Genomic DNA, 21,624 nt, shown 5'->3' on the forward strand with positions numbered 1-21,624 from the left:
AGAAGCAGGGAATGGTCCTTGCCCCCATTCAAGTATTTCCTCAGGTTGATATTGAGGGCCTCGTCCTTGGTTGAAGGCAGAGGGGCCTATTGTCATGGTTTGAGCTCTGGAGTGAGCTTTATCGTCCCGGTCATACTTGGGAGTCTTTATTCCCCTGTTGGAAAAGACTGGAAGGGATAAGCTCACTGGTCCCTTTCAGATGTATCATAATCCAAAAGCAAGCCTGAGCCGTGGCTATTTCCTCAGCAGCCTGATGAGAATGGTGGGCATCAGAAGAATGCTGGAAAGGATACTTGTCATCCAATTGTCCAATACATCCAATGGATCCTCCTTTCATTTAGTATCAACATACCTCCAGATCATGAGCTCAGGCCGCCCGAGGTACCACAAATGGTGGGGGACGGTGAGAGCTTCCCACTTTGGGCCCATCACTCGCCTCTCTTCTCACAGAGAGTCCGTGGTGTCACAATGCTTGGTGGGCATCATGCCATTGCCGTGGCCACCATTGGGCCTGAACTTCTCAGATGGAAGGCAACTCCACCTCCTCTGTGCCCACCTGCTCTCTACAGAAGGATGGCTCTTCCCCTGAACGTGTGTCAGGCTCAACACAGTGGTTCCAGAACTGCTTCCCAGGAATACACAGTCTACAATCCCATTTGGAAAGAAAATATGGGATTGAAAAAGACCCACTGGCTCAAGATTGGGCAAGAGGGCGGAGGAGTAGCTGGACACGCTGACCACTTCATAGGAACTTCGGTCTCTAGGGTCCCATATTGGACGCAGAGAGCAACACACTTGAAACAACGTTCACATGAGTGCTCTCCCAAGAAACCGCTTCTCTGCAGCATTCCCTACCTGGTCCATGAGCTATTGTGGATTTGCTCGGGTGTGGATCTCTGGACTCGTTCTTAGCGGATATCGAATATGAACTCTGTGACTCTTCAGGTCTCAATGATTGGGCATCCAAACAATGGTCTGAGCATCCATGGCCAGTGGGCTGGCCAACCATAACACAGAGTACAAGATGTCTGTCAACCAAATCCAGTCTCTATGGAATAGACCTCCTCATTCTCTGGCCTCATGATTGTCAGGGACAGAGCCCATTCCCTTCCAGGTGGGAACTTTCAGTACCCTCAAATTGCAGGCATCATCCCAGGGCTCCTGGAAGATCAGACAATCGACCCACCTTTCCTTCCTTCTGATTGTAGACACAACAAACCCACTGGCACTGGCCCCAGGCACCACACTCCCAGGAAGCTCTCCATGAGAGGGAGGGCTTGTTCTTATCCACCTGTGGAAAAGGCACCTGAAATAGACCGGTTACCTCTCGGTTAAAAGGCATCTGTTTGGAGGGCTCCCCTGTGGCTTAGGCTATGGAAATATTTATTCAGAAGTGTGGAGCTGAAAATGCCCCATGGGGAATGTCTTCGTCAAGGGTTACATCCAAGGCCTCATGCTTGGTGGAGAGCATTGGGGCATGGATTGCTTGTTTGTGCCCTGGGATGTCTTGTTTCAGATGGCCATGAAGCACAAATCTTCTTTCACATGTAGGAACTCCCTTGAGGTATTCTGCCCACTGATCCCCTGAAGATATCACATGTGCAGACACCAAGCCTCTAGAATCCACACTGAGCTTGGGAGCCTGAGGAGAGTGGTGGCTATGCGTCTACAGATGGAGATAAGAGTGTTCATCCAAGAGGACCAGCCCTCTGATGGATCCTCCTTTGCATCAACTTCGACATACCTCCAGAGCAAGAGCTCATGGTGTCCATCTTTGACTTCTCAAGGTTTGAGGGGGACACTTTCCCACATATGGCCCATCACACACCTCTTTTCTCACAGAGAGGTGGTTTGGTCACAAGGCTCCATGGGCATACTCTCAGTGCCATGGCCACTTCTGGCACTGCACCTTTCCGAAGGAAGGCAACTCCACACACTGGGGAACCCAATTTTCTCTATCATGATGGATCTCTGATAACATGTGGAGCACGTCAGGGTCAAGTGCTTTCTGAGTCCCTGCCTCACACGCATACACAGGACAGAATCTCTTTTGGAGAGAAAAGATGTCATTCCAAACACCCAAACCAAAGTCACCTGGACAATGAAATCAAGGAACGACTGAGGAAGAACAACCTATGAGCTGCCATTTCAATAGGAAGGGTCTTTTCCGCTTAGGGAAAAGAGAGGGTGTCGTTTACCTTGACCCACACCTCGTGTCCTTTGAGAAGACATGGGTGCCCAGCAGGGAGGGCTGCTTGCAACCGACATACTTCCAGAGACCAGCCAAGGAAGAGTGAAAATCTCATGCAAGAGTCCTGAGATAGCCTTTGTGTCTAATAGTCCCCGGAAACACAGACAAGGGCTTGGGAATGAAACTGCGCCCTGGAATGTGGCTTGGATGCAAATCACATCTCAATCTCTCTCTCAGCTTCTTCCTCCTTCACATTCTCTCGAATCCTCCTCATCCAAGGTGATCTGTGCTGGTCCATGTTGTCAAATCTCAGCCAGGAAAGCGGTCAAATTCGTTAACCTAGATTTTCCATCAGTCTTCCAAACTCCTATCAAATGTAAAAGCAGTTTACCTGAAATAACTCCTCTCTTTGTATGGAGATATTCCACCTTACCCAGTGCACCTCTATCTTACCGTAGTCAGCCCTTCACACTGACAGATAACCATCCCATTTGCACTGTGTTCTACATGGCCACAAATTTGACTCTGAGATCAACATCTTTTCAACCACCTACACATAAGGGACCGAGTGAGAATTCACTTCTCTGCAGCACAGCCCATGTATTTGAAGTTGCTGGTGAGGTGGATCTCTCGACTCTTTCTAAGGGGAGTTGGGAAATGAAGTCTCTGCCTCTCCATGTCTCAGTGAATTGGCATCAAAGAAGGGGTCTGAGCACCCTTCAGCAGGGTCTGAATGACAACGCGAGAGAGGTCAAGGATTCGGTCCCCTCAAACCAGTCTCCATTTGGGACAACCCTCCTCCTTCTCTAGACCCTCAATTGGCAGGCCAGAGGCCCGGCTCGTCCAAGAGGGAAACCTCAAGACCTGCCCAGGTAGCCCTCACCACACGGCTCACGGTAGATAACAAGAGAGACTCCTTAAATTCCACAACTGTGTACCCCACAAACAAGCCAGCAGTGGAACTACTCACCCCACTTCCATCCAGCACCCCAGTAGACAGGACGTAATCTTATCAACCTGTGAAATACCCACCAGACATATCCCAGCTTCATTCTTGGGAAATTTGTTACTGTGGATAGCTGGTGTGTGCTTTCATCTATTGACGTGTACGTTCAGAAGCAGGGAATGGTCCTTGCCCCCATTCAAGTATTTCCTCAGGTTGATATTGAGGGCCTCGTCCTTGGTTGAAGGCAGAGGGGCCTATTGTCATGGTTTGAGCTCTGGAGTGAGCTTTATCGTCCCGGTCATACTTGGGAGTCTTTATTCCCCTGTTGGAAAAGACTGGAAGGGATAAGCTCACTGGTCCCTCTCAGATGTATCATAATCCAAAAGCAAGCCTGAGCCGTGGCTATTTCCTCAGCAGCCTGATGAGAATGGTGGGCATCAGAAGAATGCTGGAAAGGATACTTGTCATCCAATTGTCCAATACATCCAATGGATCCTCCTTTCATTTAGTATCAACATACCTCCAGATCATGAGCTCAGGCTGCCCGAGGTACCACAAATGGTGGGGGACGGTGAGAGCTTCCCACTTTGGGCCCATCACTCGCCTCTCTTCTCACAGAGAGTCCGTGGTGTCACAATGCTTGGTGGGCATCATGCCATTGCCGTGGCCACCATTGGGCCTGAACTTCTCAGATGGAAGGCAACTCCACCTCCTCTGTGCCCACCTGCTCTCTACAGAAGGATGGCTCTTCCCCTGAACGTGTGTCAGGCTCAACACGGTGGTTCCAGAACTGCTTCCCAGGAATACACAGTCTACAATCCCATTTGGAAAGAAAATATGGGATTGAAAAAGACCCACTGGCTCAAGATTGGGCAAGAGGGCGGAGGAGTAGCTGGACACGCTGACCACTTCATAGGTACTTCGGTCTCTAGGGTCCCATATTGGACGCAGAGAGCAACACACTTGAAACAACGTTCACATGAGTGCTCTCCCAAGAAACCGCTTCTCTGCAGCATTCCCTACCTGGTCCATGAGCTATTGTGGATTTGCTCGGGTGTGGATCTCTGGACTCGTTCTTAGCGGATATCGAATATGAACTCTGTGACTCTTCAGGTCTCAATGATTGGGCATCCAAACAATGGTCTGAGCATCCATGGCCAGTGGGCTGGCCAACCATAACACAGAGTACAAGATGTCTGTCAACCAAATCCAGTCTCTATGGAATAGACCTCCTCATTCTCTGGCCTCATGATTGTCAGGGACAGAGCCCACTCCCTTCCAGGTGGGAACTTTCAGTACCCTCAAATTGCAGGCATCATCCCAGGGCTCCTGGAAGATCAGACAATCGACCCACCTTTCCTTCCTTCTGATTGTAGACACAACAAACCCACTGGCACTGGCCCCAGGCACCACACTCCCAGGAAGCTCTCCATGAGAGGGAGGGCTTGTTCTTATCCACCTGTGGAAAAGGCACCTGAAATAGACCGGTTACCTCTCGGTTAAAAGGCCTCTGTTTGGAGGGCTCCCCTGTGGCTTAGGCTATGGAAATATTTATTCGGAAGTGTGGAGCTGAAAATGCCCCATGGGGAATGTCTTCGTCAAGGGTTACATCCAAGGCCTCATGCTTGGTGGAGAGCATTGGGGCATGGATTGCTTGTTTGTGCCCTGGGATGTCTTGTTTCAGATGGCCATGAAGCACAAATCTTCTTTCACATGTAGGAACTCCCTTGAGGTATTCTGCCCACTGATCCCCTGAAGATATCACATGTGCAGACACCAAGCCTCTAGAATCTACACTGAGCTTGGGAGCCTGAGGAGAGTGGTGGCTATGCGTCTACAGATGGAGATAAGAGTGTTCATCCAAGAGGACCAGCCCTCTGATGGATCCTCCTTTGCATCAACTTCGACATACCTCCAGAGCAAGAGCTCATGGTGTCCATCTTTGACCTCTCAAGGTTTGAGGGGGACACTTTCCCACATATGGCCCATCACACACCTCTTTTCTCACAGAGAGGTGGTTTGGTCACAAGGCTCCATGGGCATACTCTCAGTGCCATGGCCACTTCTGGCACTGCACCTTTCCGAAGGAAGGCAACTCCACACACTGGGGAACCCAATTTTCTCTATCATGATGGATCTCTGATAACATGTGGAGCACGTCAGGGTCAAGTGCTTTCTGAGTCCCTGCCTCACACGCATACACAGGACAGAATCTCTTTTGGAGAGAAAAGATGTCATTCCAAACACCCAAACCAAAGTCACCTGGACAATGAAATCAAGGAACGACTGAGGAAGAACAACCTATGAGCCGCCATTTCAATAGGAAGGGTCTTTTCCGCTTAGGGAAAAGAGAGGGTGTCGTTTACCTTGACCCACACCTCGTGTCCTTTGAGAAGACATGGGTGCCCAGCAGGGAGGGCTGCTTGCAACCGACATACTTCCAGAGACCAGCCAAGGAAGAGTGAAAATCTCATGCAAGAGTCCTGAGATAGCCTTTGTGTCTAATAGTCCCCGGAAACACAGACAAGGGCTTGGGAATGAAACTGCGCCCTGGAATGTGGCTTGGATGCAAATCACATCTCAATCTCTCTCTCAGCTTCTTCCTCCTTCACATTCTCTCGAATCCTCCTCATCCAAGGTGATCTGTGCTGGTCCATGTTGTCAAATCTCAGCCAGGAAAGCGGTCAAATTCGTTAACCTAGATTTTCCATCAGTCTTCCAAACTCCTATCAAATGTAAAAGCAGTTTACCTGAAATAACTCCTCTCTTTGTATGGAGATATTCCACCTTACCCAGTGCACCTCTATCTTACCGTAGTCAGCCCTTCACACTGACAGATAACCATCCCATTTGCACTGTGTTCTACATGGCCACAAATTTGACTCTGAGATCAACATCTTTTCAACCACCTACACATAAGGGACCGAGTGAGAATTCACTTCTCTGCAGCACAGCCCATGTATTTGAAGTTGCTGGTGAGGTGGATCTCTCGACTCTTTCTAAGGGGAGTTGGGAAATGAAGTCTCTGCCTCTCCATGTCTCAGTGAATTGGCATCGAAGAAGGGGTCTGAGCACCCTTCAGCAGGGTCTGAATGACAACGCGACAGAGGTCAAGGATTCGGTCCCCTCAAACCAGTCTCCATTTGGGACAACCCTCCTCCTTCTCTAGACCCTCAATTGGCAGGCCAGAGGCCCGGCTCGTCCAAGAGGGAAACCTCAAGACCTGCCCAGGTAGCCCTCACCACACGGCTCACGGTAGATAACGAGAGACTCCTTAAATTCCACAACTGTGTACCCCACAAACAAGCCAGCAGTGGAACTACTCACCCCACTTCCATCCAGCACCCCAGTAGACAGGACGTAATCTTATCAACCTGTGAAATACCCACCAGACATATCCCAGCTTCATTCTTGGGAAATTTGTTACTGTGGATAGCTGGTGTGTGCTTTCATCTATTGACGTGTACGTTCAGAAGCAGGGAATGGTCCTTGCCCCCATTCAAGTATTTCCTCAGGTTGATATTGAGGGCCTCGTCCTTGGTTGAAGGCAGAGGGGCCTATTGTCATGGTTTCAGCTCTGGAGTGAGCTTTATCGTCCCGGTCATACTTGGGAGTCTTTCTTCCCCTGTTGGAAAAGACTGGAAGGGATAAGCTCACTGGTCCCTCTCAGATGTATCATAATCCAAAAGCAAGCCTGAGCCGTGGCTATTTCCTCAGCAGCCTGATGAGAATGGTGGGCATCAGAAGAATGCTGGAAAGGATACTTGTCATCCAATTGTCCAATACATCCAATGGATCCTCCTTTCATTTAGTATCAACATACCTCCAGATCATGAGCTCAGGCTGCCCGAGGTACCACAAATGGTGGGGGACGGTGAGAGCTTCCCACTTTGGGCCCATCACTCGCCTCTCTTCTCACAGAGAGTCCGTGGTGTCACAATGCTTGGTGGGCATCATGCCATTGCCGTGGCCACCATTGGGCCTGAACTTCTCAGATGGAAGGCAACTCCACCTCCTCTGTGCCCACCTGCTCTCTACAGAAGGATGGCTCTTCCCCTGAACGTGTGTCAGGCTCAACACGGTGGTTCCAGAACTGCTTCCCAGGAATACACAGTCTACAATCCCATTTGGAAAGAAAATATGGGATTGAAAAAGACCCACTGGCTCAAGATTGGGCAAGAGGGCGGAGGAGTAGCTGGACACGCTGACCACTTCATAGGTACTTCGGTCTCTAGGGTCCCATATTGGACGCAGAGAGCAACACACTTGAAACAACGTTCACATGAGTGCTCTCCCAAGAAACCGCTTCTCTGCAGCATTCCCTACCTGGTCCATGAGCTATTGTGGATTTGCTCGGGTGTGGATCTCTGGACTCGTTCTTAGCGGATATCGAATATGAACTCTGTGACTCTTCAGGTCTCAATGATTGGGCATCCAAACAATGGTCTGAGCATCCATGGCCAGTGGGCTGGCCAACCATAACACAGAGTACAAGATGTCTGTCAACCAAATCCAGTCTCTATGGAATAGACCTCCTCATTCTCTGGCCTCATGATTGTCAGGGACAGAGCCCACTCCCTTCCAGGTGGGAACTTTCAGTACCCTCAAATTGCAGGCATCATCCCAGGGCTCCTGGAAGATCAGACAATCGACCCACCTTTCCTTCCTTCTGATTGTAGACACAACAAACCCACTGGCACTGGCCCCAGGCACCACACTCCCAGGAAGCTCTCCATGAGAGGGAGGGCTTGTTCTTATCCACCTGTGGAAAAGGCACCTGAAATAGACCGGTTACCTCTCGGTTAAAAGGCCTCTGTTTGGAGGGCTCCCCTGTGGCTTAGGCTATGGAAATATTTATTCGGAAGTGTGGAGCTGAAAATGCCCCATGGGGAATGTCTTCGTCAAGGGTTACATCCAAGGCCTCATGCTTGGTGGAGAGCATTGGGGCATGGATTGCTTGTTTGTGCCCTGGGATGTCTTGTTTCAGATGGCCATGAAGCACAAATCTTCTTTCACATGTAGGAACTCCCTTGAGGTATTCTGCCCACTGATCCCCTGAAGATATCACATGTGCAGACACCAAGCCTCTAGAATCTACACTGAGCTTGGGAGCCTGAGGAGAGTGGTGGCTATGCGTCTACAGATGGAGATAAGAGTGTTCATCCAAGAGGACCAGCCCTCTGATGGATCCTCCTTTGCATCAACTTCGACATACCTCCAGAGCAAGAGCTCATGGTGTCCATCTTTGACCTCTCAAGGTTTGAGGGGGACACTTTCCCACATATGGCCCATCACACACCTCTTTTCTCACAGAGAGGTGGTTTGGTCACAAGGCTCCATGGGCATACTCTCAGTGCCATGGCCACTTCTGGCACTGCACCTTTCCGAAGGAAGGCAACTCCACACACTGGGGAACCCAATTTTCTCTATCATGATGGATCTCTGATAACATGTGGAGCACGTCAGGGTCAAGTGCTTTCTGAGTCCCTGCCTCACACGCATACACAGGACAGAATCTCTTTTGGAGAGAAAAGATGTCATTCCAAACACCCAAACCAAAGTCACCTGGACAATGAAATCAAGGAACGACTGAGGAAGAACAACCTATGAGCTGCCATTTCAATAGGAAGGGTCCTTTCCACTTAGGGAAAAGAGAGGGTGTCGTTTACCTTGACCCACACCTCGTGTCCTTTGAGAAGACATGGGTGCCCAGCAGGGAGGGCTGCTTGCAACCGACATACTTCCAGAGACCAGCCAAGGAAGAGTGAAAATCTCATGCAAGAGTCCTGAGATAGCCTTTGTGTCTAATAGTCCCCGGAAACACAGACAAGGGCTTGGGAATGAAACTGCGCCCTGGAATGTGGCTTGGATGCAAATCACATCTCAATCTCTCTCTCAGCTTCTTCCTCCTTCACATTCTCTCGAATCCTCCTCATCCAAGGTGATCTGTGCTGGTCCATGTTGTCAAATCTCAGCCAGGAAAGCGGTCAAATTCGTTAACCTAGATTTTCCATCAGTCTTCCAAACTCCTATCAAATGTAAAAGCAGTTTACCTGAAATAACTCCTCTCTTTGTATGGAGATATTCCACCTTACCCAGTGCACCTCTATCTTACCGTAGTCAGCCCTTCACACTGACAGATAACCATCCCATTTGCACTGTGTTCTACATGGCCACAAATTTGACTCTGAGATCAACATCTTTTCAACCACCTACACATAAGGGACCGAGTGAGAATTCACTTCTCTGCAGCACAGCCCATGTATTTGAAGTTGCTGGTGAGGTGGATCTCTTGACTCTTTCTAAGGGGAGTTGGGAAATGAAGTCTCTGCCTCTCCATGTCTCAGTGAATTGGCATCGAAGAAGGGGTCTGAGCACCGTTCAGCAGGGTCTGAATGACAATGCGACAGAGGTCAAGGATTCGGTCCCCTCAAACCAGTCTCCATTTGGGACAACCCTCCTCCTTCTCTAGACCCTCAATTGACAGGCCAGAGGCCCGGCTCGTCCAAGAGGGAAACCTCAAGACCTGCCCAGGTAGCCCTCACCACACGGCTCACGGTAGATAACAAGAGAGACTCCTTAAATTCCACAACTGTGTACCCCACAAACAAGCCAGCAGTGGAACTACTCACCCCACTTCCATCCAGCACCCCAGTAGACAGGACGTAATCTTATCAACCTGTGAAATACCCACCAGACATATCCCAGCTTCATTCTTGGGAAATTTGTTACTGTGGATAGCTGGTGTGTGCTTTCATCTATTGACGTGTACGTTCAGAAGCAGGGAATGGTCCTTGCCCCCATTCAAGTATTTCCTCAGGTTGATATTGAGGGCCTCGTCCTTGGTTGAAGGCAGAGGGGCCTATTGTCATGGTTTGAGCTCTGGAGTGAGCTTTATCGTCCTGGTCATACTTGGGACTCTTTATTCCCCTGTTGGAAAAGACTGGAAGGGATAAGCTCACTGGTCCCTCTCAGATGTATCATAATCCAAAAGCAAGCCTGAGCCGTGGCTATTTCCTCAGCAGCCTGATGAGAATGGTGGGCATCAGAAGAATGCTGGAAAGGATACTTGTCATCCAATTGTCCAATACATCCAATGGATCCTCCTTTCATTTAGTATCAACATACCTCCAGATCATGAGCTCAGGCTGCCCGAGGTACCACAAATGGTGGGGGACGGTGAGAGCTTCCCACTTTGGGCCCATCACTCGCCTCTCTTCTCACAGAGAGTCCGTGGTGTCACAATGCTTGGTGGGCATCATGCCATTGCCGTGGCCACCATTGGGCCTGAACTTCTCAGATGGAAGGCAACTCCACCTCCTCTGTGCCCACCTGCTCTCTACAGAAGGATGGCTCTTCCCCTGAACGTGTGTCAGGCTCAACACGGTGGTTCCAGAACTGCTTCCCAGGAATACACAGTCTACAATCCCATTTGGAAAGAAAATATGGGATTGAAAAAGACCCACTGGCTCAAGATTGGGCAAGAGGGCGGAGGAGTAGCTGGACACGCTGACCACTTCATAGGTACTTCGGTCTCTAGGGTCCCATATTGGACGCAGAGAGCAACACACTTGAAACAACGTTCACATGAGTGCTCTCCCAAGAAACCGCTTCTCTGCAGCATTCCCTACCTGGTCCATGAGCTATTGTGGATTTGCTCGGGTGTGGATCTCTGGACTCGTTCTTAGCGGATATCGAATATGAACTCTGTGACTCTTCAGGTCTCAATGATTGGGCATCCAAACAATGGTCTGAGCATCCATGGCCAGTGGGCTGGCCAACCATAACACAGAGTACAAGATGTCTGTCAACCAAATCCAGTCTCTATGGAATAGACCTCCTCATTCTCTGGCCTCATGATTGTCAGGGACAGAGCCCACTCCCTTCCAGGTGGGAACTTTCAGTACCCTCAAATTGCAGGCATCATCCCAGGGCTCCTGGAAGTTCAGACAATCGACCCACCTTTCCTTCCTTCTGATTGTAGACACAACAAACCCACTGGCACTGGCCCCAGGCACCACACTCCCAGGAAGCTCTCCATGAGAGGGAGGGCTTGTTCTTATCCACCTGTGGAAAAGGCACCTGAAATAGACCGGTTACCTCTCGGTTAAAAGGCCTCTGTTTGGAGGGCTCCCCTGTGGCTTAGGCTATGGAAATATTTATTCGGAAGTGTGGAGCTGAAAATGCCCCATGGGGAATGTCTTCGTCAAGGGTTACATCCAAGGCCTCATGCTTGGTGGAGAGCATTGGGGCATGGATTGCTTGTTTGTGCCCTGGGATGTCTTGTTTCAGATGGCCATGAAGCACAATTCTTCTTTCACATGTAGGAACTCCCTTGAGGTATTCTGCCCACTGCTCCCCTGAAGATATCACATGTGCAGACACCAAGCCTCTAGAATCCACACTGAGCTTGGGAGCCTGAGGAGAGTGGTGGCTATGCGTCTACAGATGGAGATAAGAGTGTTCATCCAAGAGGACCAGCCCTCTGATGGATCCTCCTTTGCATCAACTTCGACATACCTCCAGAGCAAGAGCTCATGGTGTCCATCTTTGACCTCTCAAGGTTTGAGGGGGACACTTTCCCACATATGGCCCATCACACACCTCTTTTCTCACAGAGAGGTGGTTTGGTCACAAGGCTCCATGGGCATACTCTCAGTGCCATGGCCACTTCTGGCACTGCACCTTTCCGAAGGAAGGCAACTCCACACACTGGGGAACCCAATTTTCTCTATCATGATGGATCTCTGATAACATGTGGAGCACGTCAGGGTCAAGTGCTTTCTGAGTCCCTGCCTCACACGCATACACAGGACAGAATCTCTTTTGGAGAGAAAAGATGTCATTCCAAACACCCAAACCAAAGTCACCTGGACAATGAATTCAAGGAACGACTGAGGAAGAACAACCTATGAGCTGCCATTTCAATAGGAAGGGTCTTTTCCGCTTAGGGAAAAGAGAGGGTGTCGTTTACCTTGACCCACACCTCGTGTCCTTTGAGAAGACATGGGTGCCCAGCAGGGAGGACTGCTTGCAACCGACATACTTCCAGAGACCAGCCAAGGAAGAGTGAAAATCTCATGCAAGAGTCCTGAGATAGCCTTTGTGTCTAATAGTCCCCGGAAACACAGACAAGGGCTTGGGAATGAAACTGCGCCCTGGAATGTGGCTTGGATGCAAATCACATCTCAATCTCTCTCTCAGCTTCTTCCTCCTTCACATTCTCTCGAATCCTCCTCATCCAAGGTTATCTGTGCTGGTCCATGTTGTCAAATCTCAGCCAGGAAAGCGGTCAAATTCGTTAACCTAGATTTTCCATCAGTCTTCCAAACTCCTATCAAATATAAAAGCATTTTACCTGAAATAACTCCTCTCTTTGTATGGAGATATTCCACCTTACCCAGTGCACCTCTATCTTACCGTAGTCAGCCCTTCACACTGACAGATAACCATCCCATTTGCACTGTGTTCTACATGGCCACAAATTTGACTCTGAGATCAACATCTTTTCAACCACCTACACATAAGGGACCGAGTGAGAATTCACTTCTCTGCAGCACAGCCCATGTATTTGAAGTTGCTGGTGAGGTGGATCTCTCGACTCTTTCTAAGGGGAGTTGGGAAATGAAGTCTCTGCCTCTCCATGTCTCAGTGAATTGGCATCGAAGAAGGGGTCTGAGCACCCTTCAGCAGGGTCTGAATGACAACGCGACAGAGGTCAAGGATTCGGTCCCCTCAAACCAGTCTCCATTTGGGACAACCCTCCTCCTTCTCTAGACCCTCAATTGGCAGGCCAGAGGCCCGGCTCGTCCAAGAGGGAAACCTCAAGACCTGCCCAGGTAGCCCTCACCACACGGCTCACGGTAGATAACGAGAGACTCCTTAAATTCCACAACTGTGTACCCCACAAACAAGCCAGCAGTGGAACTACTCACCCCACTTCCATCCAGCACCCCAGTAGACAGGACGTAATCTTATCAACCTGTGAAATACCCACCAGACATATCCCAGCTTCATTCTTGGGAAATTTGTTACTGTGGATAGCTGGTGTGTGCTTTCATCTATTGACGTGTACGTTCAGAAGCAGGGAATGGTCCTTGCCCCCATTCAAGTATTTCCTCAGGTTGATATTGAGGGCCTCGTCCTTGGTTGAAGGCAGAGGGGCCTATTGTCATGGTTTCAGCTCTGGAGTGAGCTTTATCGTCCCGGTCATACTTGGGAGTCTTTCTTCCCCTGTTGGAAAAGACTGGAAGGGATAAGCTCACTGGTCCCTCTCAGATGTATCATAATCCAAAAGCAAGCCTGAGCCGTGGCTATTTCCTCAGCAGCCTGATGAGAATGGTGGGCATCAGAAGAATGCTGGAAAGGATACTTGTCATCCAATTGTCCAATACATCCAATGGATCCTCCTTTCATTTAGTATCAACATACCTCCAGATCATGAGCTCAGGCTGCCCGAGGTACCACAAATGGTGGGGGACGGTGAGAGCTTCCCACTTTGGGCCCATCACTCGCCTCTCTTCTCACAGAGAGTCCGTGGTGTCACAATGCTTGGTGGGCATCATGCCATTGCCGTGGCCACCATTGGGCCTGAACTTCTCAGATGGAAGGCAACTCCACCTCCTCTGTGCCCACCTGCTCTCTACAGAAGGATGGCTCTTCCCCTGAACGTGTGTCAGGCTCAACACGGTGGTTCCAGAACTGCTTCCCAGGAATACACAGTCTACAATCCCATTTGGAAAGAAAATATGGGATTGAAAAAGACCCACTGGCTCAAGATTGGGCAAGAGGGCGGAGGAGTAGCTGGACACGCTGACCACTTCATAGGAACTTCGGTCTCTAGGGTCCCATATTGGACGCAGAGAGCAACACACTTGAAACAACGTTCACATGAGTGCTCTCCCAAGCAATGGCTGATCTGCAGCATTCCCTACCTGGTCCATGAGCTATTGTGGATATGCTCGGGTGTGGATCTCTGGACTCGTTCTTAGCGGATATCGAATATGAACTCTGTGACTCTTCAGGTCTCAATGATTGGGCATCCAAACAATGGTCTGAGCATCCATGGCCAGTGGGCTGGCCAACCATAACACAGAGTACAAGATGTCTGTCAACCAAATCCAGTCTCTATGGAATAGACCTCCTCATTCTCTGGCCTCATGATTGTCAGGGACAGAGCCCACTCCCTTCCAGGTGGGACCTTTCAGTACCCTCAAATTGCAGGCATCATCCCAGGGCTCCTGGAAGATCAGACAATCGACCCACCTTTCCTTCCTTCTGATTGTAGACACAACAAACCCACTGGCACTGGCCCCAGGCACCACACTCCCAGGAAGCTCTCCATGAGAGGGAGGGCTTGTTCTTATCCACCTGTGGAAAAGGCACCTGAAATAGACCGGTTACCTCTCGGTTAAAAGGCCTCTGTTTGGAGGGCTCCCCTGTGGCTTAGGCTATGGAAATATTTATTCGGAAGTGTGGAGCTGAAAATGCCCCATGGGGAATGTCTTCGTCAAGGGTTACATCCAAGGCCTCATGCTTGGTGGAGAGCATTGGGGCATGGATTGCTTGTTTGTGCCCTGGGATGTCTTGTTTCAGATGGCCATGAAGCACAAATCTTCTTTCACATGTAGGAACTCCCTTGAGGTATTCTGCCCACTGATCCCCTGAAGATATCACATGTGCAGACACCAAGCCTCTAGAATCTACACTGAGCTTGGGAGCCTGAGGAGAGTGGTGGCTATGCGTCTACAGATGGAGATAAGAGTGTTCATCCAAGAGGACCAGCCCTCTGATGGATCCTCCTTTGCATCAACTTCGACATACCTCCAGAGCAAGAGCTCATGGTGTCCATCTTTGACCTCTCAAGGTTTGAGGGGGACACTTTCCCACATATGGCCCATCACACACCTCTTTTCTCACAGAGAGGTGGTTTGGTCACAAGGCTCCATGGGCATACTCTCAGTGCCATGGCCACTTCTGGCACTGCACCTTTCCGAAGGAAGGCAACTCCACACACTGGGGAACCCAATTTTCTCTATCATGATGGATCTCTGATAACATGTGGAGCACGTCAGGGTCAAGTGCTTTCTGAGTCCCTGCCTCACACGCATACACAGGACAGAATCTCTTTTGGAGAGAAAAGATGTCATTCCAAACACCCAAACCAAAGTCACCTGGACAATGAATTCAAGGAACGACTGAGGAAGATCAACATATGAGCCGCCATTTCAATAGGAAGGGTCTTTTCCGCTTAGGGAAAAGAGAGGGTGTCGTTTACCTTGACCCACACCTCGTGTCCTTTGAGAAGACATGGGTGCCCAGCAGGGAGGACTGCTTGCAACCGACATACTTCCAGAGACCAGCCAAGGAAGAGTGAAAATCTCATGCAAGAGTCCTGAGATAGCCTTTGTGTCTAATAGTCCCCGGAAACACAGACAAGGGCTTGGGAATGAAACTGCGCCCTGGAATGTGGCTTGGATGCAAATCACATCTCAATATCTCTCTCAGCTTCTTCCTCCTTCACATTCTCTCGAATCCTCCTCATCCAAGGTTATCTGTGCTGGTCCATGTTGTCAAATCTCAGCCAGGAAAGCGGTCAAATTCGTTAACCTAGATTTTCCATCAGTCTTCCAAACTCCTATCAAATGTAAAAGCAGTTTACCTGAAATAACTCCTCTCTTTGTATGGAGATATTCCACCTTACCCAGTGCACCTCTATCTTACCGTAGTCAGCCCTTCACACTGACAGATAACCATCCCATTTGCACTGTGTTCTACATGGCCACAAATTTGACTCTGAGATCAACATCTTTTCAACCACCTACACATAAGGGACCGAGTGAGAATTCACTTCTCTGCAGCACAGCCCATGTATTTGAAGTTGCTGGTGAGGTGGATCTCTCGACTCTTTCTAAGGGGAGTTGGGAAATGAAGTCTCTGCCTCTCCATGTCTCAGTGAATTGGCATCAAAGAAGGGGTCTGAGCACCCTTCAGCAGGGTCTGAATGACAACGCGACAGAGGTCAAGGATTCGGTCCCCTCAAACCAGTCTCCATTTGGGACAACCCTCCTCCTTCTCTAGACCCTCAATTGGCAGGCCAGAGGCCCGGCTCGTCCAAGAGGGAAACCTCAAGACCTGCCCAGGTAGCCCTCACCACACGGCTCACGGTAGATAACAAGAGAGACTCCTTAAATTCCACAACTGTGTACCCCACAAACAAGCCAGCAGTGGAACTACTCACCCCACTTCCATCCAGCACCCCAGTAGACAGGACGTAATCTTATCAACCTGTGAAATACCCACCAGACATATCCCAGCTTCATTCTTGGGAAATTTGTTACTGTGGATAGCTGGTGTGTGCTTTCATCTATTGACGTGTACGTTCAGAAGCAGGGAATGGTCCTTGCCCCCATTCAAGTATTTCCTCAGGTTGATATTGAGGGCCTCGTCCTTGGTTGAAGGCAGAGGGGCCTATTGTCATGGTTTCAGCTCTGGAGTGAGCTTTATCGTCCCGGTCATACTTGGGAGTCTTTCTTCCCCTGTTGGAAAAGACTGGAAGGGATAAGCTCACTGGTCCCTCTCAGATGTATCATAATCCAAAAGCAAGCCTGAGCCGTGGCTATTTCCTCAGCAGCCTGATGAGAATGGTGGGCATCAGAAGAATGCTGGAAAGGATACTTGTCATCCAATTGTCCAATACATCCAATGGATCCTCCTTTCATTTAGTATCAACATACCTCCAGATCATGAGCTCAGGCTGCCCGAGGTACCACAAATGGTGGGGGACGGTGAGAGCTTCCCACTTTGGGCCCATCACTCGCCTCTCTTCTCACAGAGAGTCCGTGGTGTCACAATGCTTGGTGGGCATCATGCCATTGCCGTGGCCACCATTGGGCCTGAACTTCTCAGATGGAAGGCAACTCCACCTCCTCTGTGCCCACCTGCTCTCTACAGAAGGATGGCTCTTCCCCTGAACGTGTGTCAGGCTCAACACGGTGGTTCCAGAACTGCTTCCCAGGAATACACAGTCTACAATCCCATTTGGAAAGAAAATATGGGATTGAAAAAGACCCACTGGCTCAAGATTGGGCAAGAGGGCGGAGGAGTAGCTGGACACGCTGACCACTTCATAGGTACTTCGGTCTCTAGGGTCCCATATTGGACGCAGAGAGCAACACACTTGAAACAACGTTCACAGGAGTGCTCTCCCAAGAAACCGCTTCTCTGCAGCATTCCCTACCTGGTCCATGAGCTATTGTGGATTTGCTCGGGTGTGGATCTCTGGACTCGTTCTTAGCGGATATCGAATATGAACTCTGTGACTCTTCAGGTCTCAATGATTGGGCATCCAAACAATGGTCTGAGCATCCATGGCCAGTGGGCTGGCCAACCATAACACAGAGTACAAGATGTCTGTCAACCAAATCCAGTCTCTATGGAATAGACCTCCTCATTCTCTGGCCTCATGATTGTCAGGGACAGAGCCCACTCCCTTCCAGGTGGGACCTTTCAGTACCCTCAAATTGCAGGCATCATCCCAGGGCTCCTGGAAGATCAGACAATCGACCCACCTTTCCTTCCTTCTGATTGTAGACACAACAAACCCACTGGCACTGGCCCCAGGCACCACACTCCCAGGAAGCTCTCCATGAGAGGGAGGGCTTGTTCTTATCCACCTGTGGAAAAGGCACCTGAAATAGACCGGTTACCTCTCGGTTAAAAGGCCTCTGTTTGGAGGGCTCCCCTGTGGCTTAGGCTATGGAAATATTTATTCGGAAGTGTGGAGCTGAAAATGCCCCATGGGGAATGTCTTCGTCAAGGGTTACATCCAAGGCCTCATGCTTGGTGGAGAGCATTGGGGCATGGATTGCTTGTTTGTGCCCTGGGATGTCTTGTTTCAGATGGCCATGAAGCACAAATCTTCTTTCACATGTAGGAACTCCCTTGAGGTATTCTGCCCACTGATCCCCTGAAGATATCACATGTGCAGACACCAAGCCTCTAGAATCTACACTGAGCTTGGGAGCCTGAGGAGAGTGGTGGCTATGCGTCTACAGATGGAGATAAGAGTGTTCATCCAAGAGGACCAGCCCTCTGATGGATCCTCCTTTGCATCAACTTCGACATACCTCCAGAGCAAGAGCTCATGGTGTCCATCTTTGACCTCTCAAGGTTTGAGGGGGACACTTTCCCACATATGGCCCATCACACACCTCTTTTCTCACAGAGAGGTGGTTTGGTCACAAGGCTCCATGGGCATACTCTCAGTGCCATGGCCACTTCTGGCACTGCACCTTTCCGAAGGAAGGCAACTCCACACACTGGGGAACCCAATTTTCTCTATCATGATGGATCTCTGATAACATGTGGAGCACGTCAGGGTCAAGTGCTTTCTGAGTCCCTGCCTCACACGCATACACAGGACAGAATCTCTTTTGGAGAGAAAAGATGTCATTCCAAACACCCAAACCAAAGTCACCTGGACAATGAATTCAAGGAACGACTGAGGAAGATCAACATATGAGCCGCCATTTCAATAGGAAGGGTCTTTTCCGCTTAGGGAAAAGAGAGGGTGTCGTTTACCTTGACCCACACCTCGTGTCCTTTGAGAAGACATGGGTGCCCAGCAGGGAGGACTGCTTGCAACCGACATACTTCCAGAGACCAGCCAAGGAAGAGTGAAAATCTCATGCAAGAGTCCTGAGATAGCCTTTGTGTCTAATAGTCCCCGGAAACACAGACAAGGGCTTGGGAATGAAACTGCGCCCTGAAATGTGGCTTGGATGCAAATCACATCTCAATATCTCTCTCAGCTTCTTCCTCCTTCACATTCTCTCGAATCCTCCTCATCCAAGGTTATCTGTGCTGGTCCATGTTGTCAAATCTCAGCCAGGAAAGCGGTCAAATTCGTTAACCTAGATTTTCCATCAGTCTTCCAAACTCCTATCAAATGTAAAAGCAGTTTACCTGAAATAACTCCTCTCTTTGTATGGAGATATTCCACCTTACCCAGTGCACCTCTATCTTACCGTAGTCAGCCCTTCACACTGACAGATAACCATCCCATTTGCACTGTGTTCTACATGGCCACAAATTTGACTCTGAGATCAACATCTTTTCAACCACCTACACATAAGGGACCGAGTGAGAATTCACTTCTCTGCAGCACAGCCCATGTATTTGAAGTTGCTGGTGAGGTGGATCTCTCGACTCTTTCTAAGGGGAGTTGGGAAATGAAGTCTCTGCCTCTCCATGTCTCAGTGAATTGGCATCAAAGAAGGGGTCTGAGCACCCTTCAGCAGGGTCTGAATGACAACGCGACAGAGGTCAAGGATTCGGTCCCCTCAAACCAGTCTCCATTTGGGACAACCCTCCTCCTTCTCTAGACCCTCAATTGGCAGGCCAGAGGCCCGGCTCGTCCAAGAGGGAAACCTCAAGACCTGCCCAGGTAGCCCTCACCACACGGCTCACGGTAGATAACAAGAGAGACTCCTTAAATTCCACAACTGTGTACCCCACAAACAAGCCAGCAGTGGAACTACTCACCCCACTTCCATCCAGCACCCCAGTAGACAGGACGTAATCTTATCAACCTGTGAAATACCCACCAGACATATCCCAGCTTCATTCTTGGGAAATTTGTTACTGTGGATAGCTGGTGTGTGCTTTCATCTATTGACGTGTACGTTCAGAAGCAGGGAATGGTCCTTGCCCCCATTCAAGTATTTCCTCAGGTTGATATTGAGGGCCTCGTCCTTGGTTGAAGGCAGAGGGGCCTATTGTCATGGTTTCAGCTCTGGAGTGAGCTTTATCGTCCCGGTCATACTTGGGAGTCTTTCTTCCCCTGTTGGAAAAGACTGGAAGGGATAAGCTCACTGGTCCCTCTCAGATGTATCATAATCCAAAAGCAAGCCTGAGCCGTGGCTATTTCCTCAGCAGCCTGATGAGAATGGTGGGCATCAGAAGAATGCTGGAAAGGATACTTGTCATCCAATTGTCCAATACATCCAATGGATCCTCCTTTCATTTAGTATCAACATACCTCCAGATCATGAGCTCAGGCTGCCCGAGGTACCACAAATGGTGGGGGACGGTGAGAGCTTCCCACTTTGGGCCCATCACTCGCCTCTCTTCTCACAGAGAGTCCGTGGTGTCACAATGCTTGGTGGGCATCATGCCATTGCCGTGGCCACCATTGGGCCTGAACTTCTCAGATGGAAGGCAACTCCACCTCCTCTGTGCCCACCTGCTCTCTACAGAAGGATGGCTCTTCCCCTGAACGTGTGTCAGGCTCAACACGGTGGTTCCAGAACTGCTTCCCAGGAATACACAGTCTACAATCCCATTTGGAAAGAAAATATGGGATTGAAAAAGACCCACTGGCTCAAGATTGGGCAAGAGGGCGGAGGAGTAGCTGGACACGCTGACCACTTCATAGGTACTTCGGTCTCTAGGGTCCCATATTGGACGCAGAGAGCAACACACTTGAAACAACGTTCACAGGAGTGCTCTCCCAAGAAACCGCTTCTCTGCAGCATTCCCTACCTGGTCCATGAGCTATTGTGGATTTGCTCGGGTGTGGATCTCTGGACTCGTTCTTAGCGGATATCGAATATGAACTCTGTGACTCTTCAGGTCTCAATGATTGGGCATCCAAACAATGGTCTGAGCATCCATGGCCAGTGGGCTGGCCAACCATAACACAGAGTACAAGATGTCTGTCAACCAAATCCAGTCTCTATGGAATAGACCTCCTCATTCTCTGGCCTCATGATTGTCAGGGACAGAGCCCACTCCCTTCCAGGTGGGACCTTTCAGTACCCTCAAATTGCAGGCATCATCCCAGGGCTCCTGGAAGATCAGACAATCGACCCACCTTTCCTTCCTTCTGATTGTAGACACAACAAACCCACTGGCACTGGCCCCAGGCACCACACTCCCAGGAAGCTCTCCATGAGAGGGAGGGCTTGTTCTTATCCACCTGTGGAAAAGGCACCTGAAATAGACCGGTTACCTCTCGGTTAAAAGGCCTCTGTTTGGAGGGCTCCCCTGTGGCTTAGGCTATGGAAATATTTATTCGGAAGTGTGGAGCTGAAAATGCCCCATGGGGAATGTCTTCGTCAAGGGTTACATCCAAGGCCTCATGCTTGGTGGAGAGCATTGGGGCATGGATTGCTTGTTTGTGCCCTGGGATGTCTTGTTTCAGATGGCCATGAAGCACAAATCTTCTTTCACATGTAGGAACTCCCTTGAGGTATTCTGCCCACTGATCCCCTGAAGATATCACATGTGCAGACACCAAGCCTCTAGAATCTACACTGAGCTTGGGAGCCTGAGGAGAGTGGTGGCTATGCGTCTACAGATGGAGATAAGAGTGTTCATCCAAGAGGACCAGCCCTCTGATGGATCCTCCTTTGCATCAACTTCGACATACCTCCAGAGCAAGAGCTCATGGTGTCCATCTTTGACCTCTCAAGGTTTGAGGGGG

The sequence above is a fragment of the Sus scrofa genome, chromosome Y (genome assembly GCF_054392235.1).
Source record: "Sus scrofa isolate SSC_HxYL_T2T_F1_AM1 chromosome Y, Sscrofa_HxYL_maternal_Yorkshire_Landrace_v2.0, whole genome shotgun sequence".
In the NCBI taxonomy this organism is placed as follows: domain Eukaryota; kingdom Metazoa; phylum Chordata; class Mammalia; order Artiodactyla; family Suidae; genus Sus; species Sus scrofa.